This window comes from Rhipicephalus sanguineus, chromosome 9 (genome assembly GCF_013339695.2).
Source record: "Rhipicephalus sanguineus isolate Rsan-2018 chromosome 9, BIME_Rsan_1.4, whole genome shotgun sequence".
Lineage (NCBI taxonomy): Eukaryota > Metazoa > Arthropoda > Arachnida > Ixodida > Ixodidae > Rhipicephalus > Rhipicephalus sanguineus.
The window spans coordinates 11,021,356-11,033,430 of NC_051184.2; positions in this window are offsets into that span (position 1 = coordinate 11,021,356).

Consider the following 12,075-nt stretch of genomic DNA (forward strand, 5'->3'; position numbering starts at 1 on the left):
CTGTAGTGGCGTTATATGTGTATTGCTTGTTGTCGATCAGTAGCTTGTAACGCATTTTGAATGCGGCGTTCCTTTCTTTAGCAAAAGAGTACAGTTTTTTCCGGGCCAATCGTACATGAGCTGAATAATCCTCTCGAATCGAACATTTTGTTTCCTTCAGCTTCGGGCCTGCTGCAAGGATCTTCGACTTGACTTTAAAATGCGCCAGTTTAACAATTATGGGACGGTTTTTAGTATCCTGGAAGCGGCCCATGCGATGTGCACGTTCTGTATCGTCAGTATGTATCGACAATCCAAGATTCTGTGAACAGAAGGAGATAACGTGCGCCTCAGATTGCTCCCAGGTTTCGCCGTTTGTATCTTTTATCCCGAAAAAGATTAAGTTTGACCTGCGCAAGCGATTTTCTGCGTCGTCGCACTTCTCCGTTAGCGTTTTTAATTCGGTGGAAAGCCTGGAAATTTCATCGTTCGAGTTAACCGATACAGTGTGTTCGTTGGCTTGATGTGCTTGTACCACTTTTTCTAAGGCATCAACGCGCATGGAAAGAGTGGTAACGTGATTTTCAATGCTGGTCTGTGCACTACGAATGCCTGTAAGCTCAGCAAGTACAGTGTTTTGTGAAAGCTCGAGTCGTGTTATCGCTGCAGCAATTGATTGCAGAGTTGCTGTTGTATCTTTAGTACCGGGACCTGGGTTCAGTTCAACGTCACCAGAGAGGACAAGCAGAAGGTGAACAACATACGCATTGATACAATATAAGCAAGTCTGGCAAAACAATTTTCGGCAAGAATCAATAAATTCGAGTGGGCATGACACCGCAAGTAAGAATGGGTCGCTTGTACGGGTACAAGCGTGCGGTAAATAACTAACCTGCACAGAGAGCGGTGTTGGCATGACTGTGTTTGATGCAGTGACGTGCCCCACGTGGCATCGGTGCAGTCGTGGCATAGGTAATGACGAGGGTTTCGCGTTGACCATAGCACCAGGTTGCCAGGTGAGTGGCTCGTTCCACAAGGGAAACAGTGGAAATTCGGTGGCTTCTTCAGCGGTATGAATCCCGGGCAAGTGGCAAAGCGGCTTGAAGGGGCGGTGTTCCTCGGACAGCGGGATGTCGGCGAAGCAGAAAGGCAGCGTCGAGACGGTCCATATCAGAACGGCCTGCACAGAGAGCGGTGTTGGCATGACCGTGTTTGATGCAGTGATGTGCAGTGACGTGACGATCTTCTTGTTTTACGTGAATGGTCATATATCTTCGTAATTCAACAAGATCAATGGGTTCCGAGGAGGGTGGCCTGTAAAAAACGCCGATAACATACTTAGCGTTTCCGTGACAGATTCTGCAGAAGAGAGCTTCGACATTAGGTACATCAGGCATTCTAATAATGTTCAAGGAATTTTTGAAGAGGATAATCTTGTCAGTTCAGCCGCTACTTTATCTTGCAGCGTCAGGGGCAAACGTCGAACTTTCGCTGCTACTGGTTTCACGTCTGCGCGCAGCTTCACAGAATGTGCAAAGTTTTTCGCTAGTCCCAACTTATCAGCGAAAAGAAAAGAAAACTCACACAATTCAGGAGGAAGCGACTGGGGGCTGGCCGTGACTTGTAGGCACTCCAATGTAGAACTGATGATGTGCAACTGTAGCTGGTGCACCGCATCTAGTCCCAGTAATGCCATGCCTTGGGGAACAACGTAAAAGCGGAAGCAAGCCGAGTTGTTCCCGCGTACAACTCCGGCTGTGAACCATCCCAAGACTGGAATTTTCTTCTGTGAAAAATCCTGCAGCGTCGCTGTAGCCACAGTCAAAGGAAACCTGTTGGCGAACTTGTCTCAGTAGACGTGGTCTGGCAAAATGGACACCGACGACCCAGTATCCACCAGCAACTGAAGTGGCTCGTTATCAACAATGACGTCAACTACCAAAGTCCTTCGTTCCACTTGTCTGACCGCCAGCACAGTGAGCACGCCTTCTTCGCTAGCGCCATTGTTCCGGACCGTCCGTACGTTCCACTCCGCCCTCATGCCACAGACCGCTTAAAAATGTCCCATCTTGTGGCATTTGGAGCAACGTTTCCCCTGTGCTTTACATTCCTGTGAATTAGCGAGGTGCCTTATAGAGCCGCACCGGTAACACTTGCGCACCGACGTCGTTGTCGAGTCGCCGTCTGGGCATCTGCCTTGGGATACATGCTGTACTATGTCCGTTTGCGGTGACCCTTTGTCATAGACTGCAGCGCCCTCCGCTGCCTGCTCGAATGTCTGCAGCATTTCTACAGCCTCTGCCAGCGTAAGTTGGGACTCCTTCATGAGCAGTTTCTGTCACAGCTCAGTGCTCCGTATTTTGTCAACAACCCTGTACCGCAGAGCCGCCTCCAAGAAATCCCTGAAGTCACACATCTTCGCTAACTGTCCGAGCGTACTGACGTACTCTCGTATAGGCTCATTCGGCAGTTGCCGACGTAACATGAATCCTACCAAAGGACGTTGGGCCAGTAGGCCCAACGCCTCGATGTTACTATCTCTTCCACTTGCCTCTGTCTTATCTTCTGTCGTGTCTGGCGTCCGCGCCGGCTCTGGGCCCAATGTGCGAAAAATACGGCGTCCCTCGACCCCGAGACATTGCAGTAGAATGGCCTTTTCCCATAGTGGCTGTTGCGCGTCCATCCCCGTCACTTCAAGGTAATTTGTGAAATCATCACGCCACTGCTCCCATGAAATTGTCTCATCTCCAGGAGTCTCCAGGAAAGGCAGTAATGGCGGTAGTCCATACGTTGCCATCTCGTAGGTGTTGCCCCTTGGAACGGCAGGAAAGCAGTTCGTCGCTAGCTCACTAACTTCGCCGACTGCGCCAGAATGTGATATCGCCGTATCACGATGCGCCGCGTGATAAGTCAAGCCGATCCATGGACGGGGAACCCCCCCTTTACTTTGATGGCAATCGCTTATATACAGATGATAGCATTGACAGCGCCCCCTATACACTACACAACAGTATCTTCTATATACCCACAGCCATCGCAGTCAGGATCATGCCCCCGAGCCCGCAGCGCCACTCACTGGGCTGTATGGCGTTGAAATAGCTCACATCAAAGCGCGAATGTCCCGCCAAGCGAAATAAACAGAGTCTACGCTGCTCTGGAAGCGAAGTGTGATCAATAAAAGTTAGCATTGTGTAAACAGACTTGAGTTGAACGAAAATTCACACTCCACTCCCAGTTGTAGTCATGTGGACCTGTGTACACAAAACGTTTGCCGACAAAATAAAATTGACAACTTCATCGACCAGCAGGTTATTGCGAACAACTAGCGTAGATAGGGCGAGTTGGATGCACATTAAAACTTGTTACACATACTATCGGCTCCGAATGAAACGTCAGCAGTGGTGTGCGTGGTACAGTTCACATTCTTATGATTAGAGGTACGTTCATGCATGTGCCAGCCTGTCAATGGTGATGACAGGATGGCGCGCAATATACAGTTCCTAATGCTTGGGAAGCGCGCTCCACTGTTCGCGTTCCATATGACCCCTATAGGCACCGGACGGCCGTCATAAGGCGCCAGCTACGCCTCTCCCGAAAAGCGCCCCAAGCGGCGGCAGGGACAGCACTGGCATGTGAAGCAGACGACGCGGAGCAGGCTCTGCTACTTTCAGCACGTATTCGAAGAGAAGCGCGGCGTTTCTTTTTGAGCAATTCGAAGCTGTATGCTGTTGCGTTTGTTGCCGAGAGGCAAAGAGCAGCGCCAGCAACAGTGTTCTTTTGAACAATGCACGAAGCGTTCGACTCTTGGACATGTGTTCAGACAACGGGGCCCGTCGTCAGGCTTCAGGCAGACTCCCGCGGAGTCATTTGTGGTCGTGGACGTGTTTAATGGCCGCCAAGTCATCTAGAAAGAATGACACGGTGTCCCTTTCATGTCCACACCGATGAGAGCTGTCGGAACATCAAACGAGTCCGCTTCTTTGTGTGGTGCTGTGCTTGTAGGCGTTTGTTTTCATTCGGAGACGGACCAGAGGGGGCACGATGCCTCCTCCCTTTCGGAACTGCAAATGAGGCAGGCCCGAATGGCGACACGATGTAAAATAAGCATCTTTGCATTTTAACTGCCGAACTCGCTGCTCCTCATTATTGTCTGGAGGGCCCCTGGCATGAAGGCGAGTCCTGACGGTGCAAGTGCACCCATGACGCTGCCAGTTTTTTTGCGCTGCAGTTTCAAAGACTTAACCAGCTGGCATACGCGTTTTCATGCGTCTGCTCTAGAGAAGGGTCTCCGCTTGCACGAAGCAGGTCACGTGCACGACATCACAGAATATAAAGGCGACAATGAGTGCAAATAGCGTTGCAAGTGCGCCCCGCAGACGAAGCTTAACGCGATAAGCTACGATGTGGAGCTAGATGTAAGTAGCACCATTTCTATTTTTTAAATGCGAAGCATTTCTTAGTGAACCCTATGCACTTTGAGCGTTTCTATCTAGGTATCTGTTTATCTAGCCGCCTACATCTCGTGATCGCCTCCTTAACTTGGTGTAGACCAAAATTGGCATGGGAGGGTAAGCTGATTTGACGAATATGAGTGTCTGCTCATGACATGAATAAAGTGAAAATCCTGTCGCGTACGTCGTCAAACCCTTTCCTCCAGACACGTGTGGCACATACCCGTTTACCACGGGCATCAGTGTACGGGTATGCGCCACAGGTGATTGACAGTTTATATCTACCCAGGAACGGCAAGAACAGACATTGGTAATTCTTTTTTTAATTTCGAGTGTTTGCCCAATGGCATACAGAGTTAAATATACAGATAGAGGCCGGCTTCCGCTATATACATCAACAGTGCTCTATGGTGGGTCCCATAGAGCCACAAATCATAATCCGGTGGTCTTGTCAGATGAAGGCCCACTGTTCTCAGGTAGCGCCGCCGTATCCGATTAAAATTCGAGAGCATTAAGAAAAACCGACGTCAGCATTGACCCGACAAATGCAGAGAATAAAAATTAGGATGCCAGCAGGAATCGAACACAATGGTTCTACGTGGCAGTCAGGTATTCTACCACAGAGCCACGCCAGGTCTAGAACCTGCTTTGGAAAAACACCCTATGCAGGCGTAATGTCGGTGCAATGTCAGTTGTGGTTGAGGTGCTGGCTATCTGATTTTATAACGAAGCAATAAACACTACATATGTACTCCTATGATACAGGCGTCATGTCAGGTTAACGTCTGTGGTTCCAGTGTTCGCTCTGCTTTTATAGCAGTGTAATAAACGGTACATTTGTATTCCTATATGATTCAGCAAGCTAAATTCAAGCGTTTCTCGACCCCGGAGGAATACGCAAACGAAAGTTACGTATGATGTTCACATAATCACACCGTAAAGTGCACTTCACTGCAAAAATACTGACCTATGTGCTATAACGTGGGTGCTGACGTTACGTCAGACCATAAGTTACCCTTTGAACGCCAGTGTAGTCGACGTGCCTGGTAAGACCACGATGTGTACACAACTACTGCACTTACAAAAACACGTCGATCCACCTCGTAACACTTGGCTCAACACCAAAAAAAAAAATGCAGCATAGAACTACTCGCTGACTGCTTCACGTGAAACAGATTCCCACAAGGCGTGGAATCTGCCGAATATTTAATCCCTTGTTATTCTGTCTACACGTTAACATTGTCTCCCAACATTTGAAAAGGATACCTTACGTCTCCTATTCGATTTTCGGCTCTCTTTACTCAATGCTTGGCCGATCGCACATGTTGTTCCTCCGGTGTACATCGTACGAACTCCTGTTCCCGTTTTGCTTTCCTTTTCTTTTCGATGCGTCGCCAATTCTAATATTTCAACAGCTATCTTCAGTCTATGTATTTCATGTAGCTTGACGCAATGAGGGCCGTCGTGGGTGGCCGGTGCGCGAACAAGGCCGTCGGTGACGGCGATTGCAGACGGGAACCGATGGAACTGAATCTACTCCCCAGCTTTATCCATGTTTTCATAGCTGTTTGCACAGCCTACAGTGCAGCCTGTCTGCTTGGGCTTGGTTCCCCGAGGCATTTCGGCAGCGCAGGACACAAGCGATGAGAGCACAATGAAGCGCAGCCAACATCCAGCACCGCGTCCCCGCAGCAAGCGTCTGCTCCTTTCTGGCACTCACATGCCATTAGTTCCGCGTCTCCACCGAAAGAGACGCCACCAGTCCAAACTCGCCCCGCGCCTGGTGCCTATAGTACAGTAAATAGTAGGAAAAATTGGCGAATGTATCCAGGAAGAGAAGAGAGAGAGCTCTTTCCCACCATTCTTTTCGCCCCTTTGGCTGGTTATTGCTATTCTTTACCGCGCTGTAACAAAATTGAATATTTTAAGGTGAAAGCCTTAGATTCCTCATCAAACGCGAAAATTGATCGTCGGTGTCCCGCGTTGGCAGAGTCAACACAAGTGATACAAAAAATCACATGATGACGTCACCTTATGACGTCATAATGACATCACAGACCGTCAGAATTTGTGACACCATAATGTCACGTCACACAATGACGTCATCACATGACATCGTTGCTTTGTGCATTGCCTCTGTGATAGGTGGGCCGATAACGGAGGCAATGCAAAACCAGGTGATGTATAGAAAGCTTGCAATACCTCCGTTCCTTGACGCAGTGCAAAACCACGTTATGTCCAGAAAATATTCGGAGTGAGGCGGGGAAGGAACAGTACATCGACTGAAGAAAAAGAAGAAGATGGCTTTGGCCTTCAAGTCATCTCAGGCAAATGCATAAGGGACCCTATGAGTCATTTTAGTAGTGATCACTGATCACACTACGCCCTATCAGGAGTCGACTGTGTGGGAGAGCACACGCGCCCATTTCCTTTCCTTAAGGCTGGCGCGATCGCGAACTGACGGTGGTAGCCAAGGGACCACTAGGAGAGGAGCACCGTCGCCCTTTCCGGACAACCCCTTCTTCCCCGTCACTCCGCGCGCCAATCCTCGCTTCCCGGCTCGCGGGAAAGGGAACTCGCCCTGCGAGGGAAACAACCCTCGTGGTGGGGAGGGAGACGGGAGGTGAATAAAACAACCGGGCATACGGGCAGACGGCCTCTCATGCCCTGCTGACCTGCGAAGTAACATCTCACCGCCCCGAGACCCGCCAGCCGATCATCGACCGAAGGTGTAAGCGTTACCCTTTGTTTTCTACGAGAGCGGACTATCCCTCTACGCGACATTTACGCGTTATTGCTAGCGTAGCAATAAAGTGTTGTTTGTTGTTCTAGCCTGTTGCCTTATTCGCCCGAACCCATCGTAGCTGCGATGACGCACGCTATGGGAAGGGGACGTTGACACGGTACGACTATTTGCGGCTGGGACCGGAGCTAGGCTTCTGCACCAGCCGTACGTAGAGCGGACCCCCTCAACTGTTGAGAGCGATTTACACTATTTGATTGCAAATACATCTTATTACAACTTTCCGATGTGACCGCTTTGTATTTATCTACGTTAGTATGGTTACCACTAATTCTTTTCAGCATACTTTCAGATGACTATGAATGAGTGAGAAAACGATTTATTAACGTAGGGATTAAAACATGTTGCAAAAAAAAAAAAAAACTCCGCACAACCTACTAATACTTCATATCACCGTCGTGCATCCCCTTTTGACTCGTGCTCTCAACCTCTTTATTTCTTGTTTAAATTTCAAGTACTTATGATGCACATACACAGCAGCCGCTGAAAACTTGGATTTAATCAAAGGTTGTTGCCTGTAACTACCATTTAATTTATTTGAATGACATCAAACATCATTTCTCATGCGCTTAAAACTCCGAACAAAGGAATTGAACTGAAGAAGCAGGCTTGACAACCGAACACGCGCAGCACGCTGTATACATACATTGCGTTATAACACAGACACTGAAACCGAAGCCTGCGTGCTGTAGTCAGTGATCAAAAATGGGCCGGAAGGTCATTTTGAGTGCACCACGACCATATAAAAGTCACGAAAAGAAATCATTGCCATACATACAGATGTACACATTGATGGCTAGCAGACAACACCAAGGGCAATCGACACTGAACATGCTCCTGACAGCAACTCCGCTCGATTTCGCTAAGCATTTTGCTTGAACATGCAGTACAAATTACTCTATGAACTTGCCCACTAACGTTTGAATAACTTGAGCAGGACAGACTGGCCGGCAGCGTCGAGCAGCCTTCACGTAGTGAGCGTGCGTGCGCAGAGCGGCACCAGAGTCCTCTCTTTGACATCACACGCGAGAGGGTGCCACTCAAAGATCTCGAGGCGAATATGAATGTCATGTAGTGGAAGGAGTCTCCTTAATGCCTGTAATATTGTGTAGAAGAAGCGTAGAATTGCGCCAGGCATCAAAACATGTGAATTGCACAACGAGTGTATGTTTTCAAGGCCCACCCATTACAAGGCGCTCAGACATATTTAATCATCATCAGCTGCACAAGCTTCAACAAAGTGAGCAGCTGCATAGGTTCACATGTTGCCTTACAGACGTGTAGTGGGCCCTTCACTGATTTGCAAAAGGAAGAATTATGGCGTAGTGGGCTCTTAACTGTATTTGCAGCAGGCATTCTAGGATAGTTTGAAACGGCCAACGCTACGTGCAGTCGTTCGTTTTCTTATGACCAGCAGTATAGAAGGCGATGTGCACGGGGCCCGATTATGCTTAGTAAAGTGAAGCTTTGGGCTAGTTGGTTTTGCATTATGAAATAGTAACGGCGCGATATTCTACACGGGGGACACAAAAGAGAAGCGACACAGACTGTGTCTGTGTCACTTCTCTTGTGTGTCCCCGTGTAGAATATCGCGCCGTTACTATTCCATAACCGACTATGCCATTGCGTTCTACTCTTGAAGGGGAAGCTGAAACGTCCTCCAAGTTCTTTTGTTTATTTTGTTCACTCAACAGACATTTAGCCTCTGGAGATGGGGGTAAACAGAAAAAGTCATTGTCAAATGTCCTATGCCAGGCGCAGGAAGGCACAGCTCCAGGGGGGCATGACCATTTCTGCCTGGATGCACTCTTCCTTTAATGCCTGTCTCACGTCCTGTGTACATTAGGGCTGAATAAATAGTTGCACACAGAAACCTGACTCCAGTACACATGTAGAAGTTTTCCGATAATTGCTTTTGCTGGGAGTACTACTAAATGCACACAAACACACATATGCACAAGTTTGAGCTTTAAAGCGTCACCATCGTTTTTCTGTCAATTTGCTGTTTTGTGCAATAAAATTTGTTGCTGGGCTAGTTGGTGCATAGTTAAAGTATAACACGGTGGCGCAAAAAGAGACAAGGACGAAACAGGAAGAAGAGACGTATACAAGCGCACACTACCAACTGGTTTATTCTCGAAAAGACACTCAATCTATATGCCATTACGCACATGCGCAGACGGCCAAAATCAAAAGCGATCTTGCAAAAAATCAAACTCACTGCTGCGCAGGACGATAGAGGGAACGCTGACACACCCACTCCCGTACAATTTAATGAAATAGGCCTCAGCCAGTTCTCTTGCGACTGCGTCGCAACTTTGCTTTAAGATTTTCCTGGATGAAAACAGGGGCACACATGCGCAAGATTTACAATGAAATGGCAGATGCGAGCCCGTACCATTTTTTATGGACAGCGTATGTTCCTGTAACCGAACATTAATGCATCGGCCTGTTAGGCCGATGTATACATTGCCACAGCTCAAAGGGATCAAACACGAGAGAACATATTTACGATCTAAAAATCATGACAATGACATCTGTAGTTATATGCTCACTCATTTAAATGGTTGCGCGCTGACGTCAATTCGGCCACTATGATGCCTTTATAATCCCGATCTCACAAAATAATGCATGATGTTTTTACTAGCCTTGTGCGAATAGTAAATTTTAGGTTCGAAGCGAACAGTAATTTGGTCGAAGCGAATTTCAAAACGAATTCGAATATTTAAATCACATATTATAAAGAAAAACGAGCATATTTGTCATGACCCAACTAACCACCGCAATATTTTTAAAGTTGAAACAAGGCATATACATATGTCATTCTTTTTGGTGCAAAGGGAAGTGGAAGCAACTTTCAGTTGTAGCAGGATTTGTCTTTCGGTAGAATGCAAGTGATAACCTGTAAAATATGTTACGTCTTAAAATTTACTATACTTATAGCATATAAGCCGGCATAACAAGCTTTTAAACTTAAAAAACGATGAATCGATGTGAGGGTAATACAGTAAAACCTCAATAATTCGAACTCGGTTATTTCGAAATCCCACATAATTAGAAGGATTTCTGCGGCCCCGTATTTTGCAATGTAAATTTGAGTGGATAATTTGAAGTGGTGGTCAGTACCAGCTCGGTTAATTCGAAAACTTTGGGTGCCATGTGCTAATTCCCGATTTAGCCGCAAATCCGCACTTGTGGCCCTTAGGAGCCACAAGTGACAAGTGAAGCATCCCAGCCTCCCTGCTGCCAGCGCAAGAAAAAAACAAAGCAAAAGGCGGTCTCGTGGTCAGCTGATGTGCACCTGCGGAAAAGAAGACTTGCTTCACTGCAACACAGTGGTGACACGGGGGCAGCATCACGCATGCTTCTCTCAACATCAGCGCTTCATGATTTACCCATTCTTTCTGGGAAAATATATAAGTTAATAAAGGGCGGTCTGACTGAATTCGCGATGTATGTGAACCTCCGATTGGCGGTTGTTCCGGCAATTTGCGCACTTGCACTGCTGGCGGAGTACTTCATCATCATCATTTATTAACCCTTAAGGACCCTAAACAGGGCATTACATAAGGGGGGGGGGGGGTTACAAGGTTGAAATGAGGCACAGTTCAGCAAATGTCTAGGAAAAAAAAAAAAAAAAAAACCAACAGCGCTACAGAAAGTACAAGGCATGCAAGAGAAATTATTTCATGGCCAGTGTTCGCTGAAAAAGAGGCGTACAACGCAATGATGGGAGGAAGCTAAAATTAGAATTAACAAAAACACAACAGACGAAGAGAAGTGAAAACAAGTGGACTTCATGATACACGCCTTAGTGGGCACAAAACATATTAAGTACAATATCTGTACTATACAACGGCGAAATAGTGAAAAAGAATTACATGAATACAAAAAATGCATAATTAAAGTCATTTAACAAAGAGCGTACTTAAGGACTCCTTGAATTTTTCTGGATTATTTTCAATGGCAATAGATTCCGGAAGGCAATTCCAATCCTCGATGGCTGCGGGAAGAAATGATTTATTAAATGTAAGGGTAGAACCGCGAAGGCGTTGGACGCTGTTAGAATTGAACAGCCGGCGAGAAGTTCGAGCAGGTGGAAGTAACAGTGTACCATGCAGGTGGGAAAAGTTGTGGAATAGTTTATGGAACAGGGCGAGTCGGGAGATTTTGCGTCTAACTATTAAAGGAGGAAGTTCAAGAGATGATTTAATGTGGGTTACGCTGGTGTGTGAATTATAGTTTGATGAAATAAATCGGGCAGCACGATTCTACGCCTACTTCGAAAACTCAGTTCGAAAACTTCAGTGATCATCTTTTCCACCCAGAACACATCGCAAATTCCTTCACAGTGGTAATTATTAAATTCTTTATTTTACCAGAAAGATTGGGCGAATGGTCGCATCATGACGCGCTGACGCTGCGAGGAGCAGGTGACATGCTGCCCGCGTGTCACCACTGTGTTGCAGCGAAGCACGTCTTCTATTCCGCGGGCGCACTTCAGTTGACCACGAGATCGTTTTTTTTTTCCTATTTATTTTTTCTTCTTGCGCTGGCAGCAGCGAGGCCCGCCGTTTCCCCGGTTTAGCGGCAAAATTGGGACCAGATATTGCTGGAAAAATCCCTTGCAGCCGCAATCTAGTAGGCACAGCAAACAACCACCTCTGATTGCTTCCAGTAATTCAAAGTTCCTTGCATCCCGCTTTTTTATGTTTGTATGTGGTTAATTCGAAAGCCCACTTAATTAGATTTTTCACAGTCCCAGTGACTTTGAATGAACGAGGTTTTACTGTATGTTCATTTAACCTTGAAGTGGGGCTTCGCGGCAGTGCGGACTTCTCC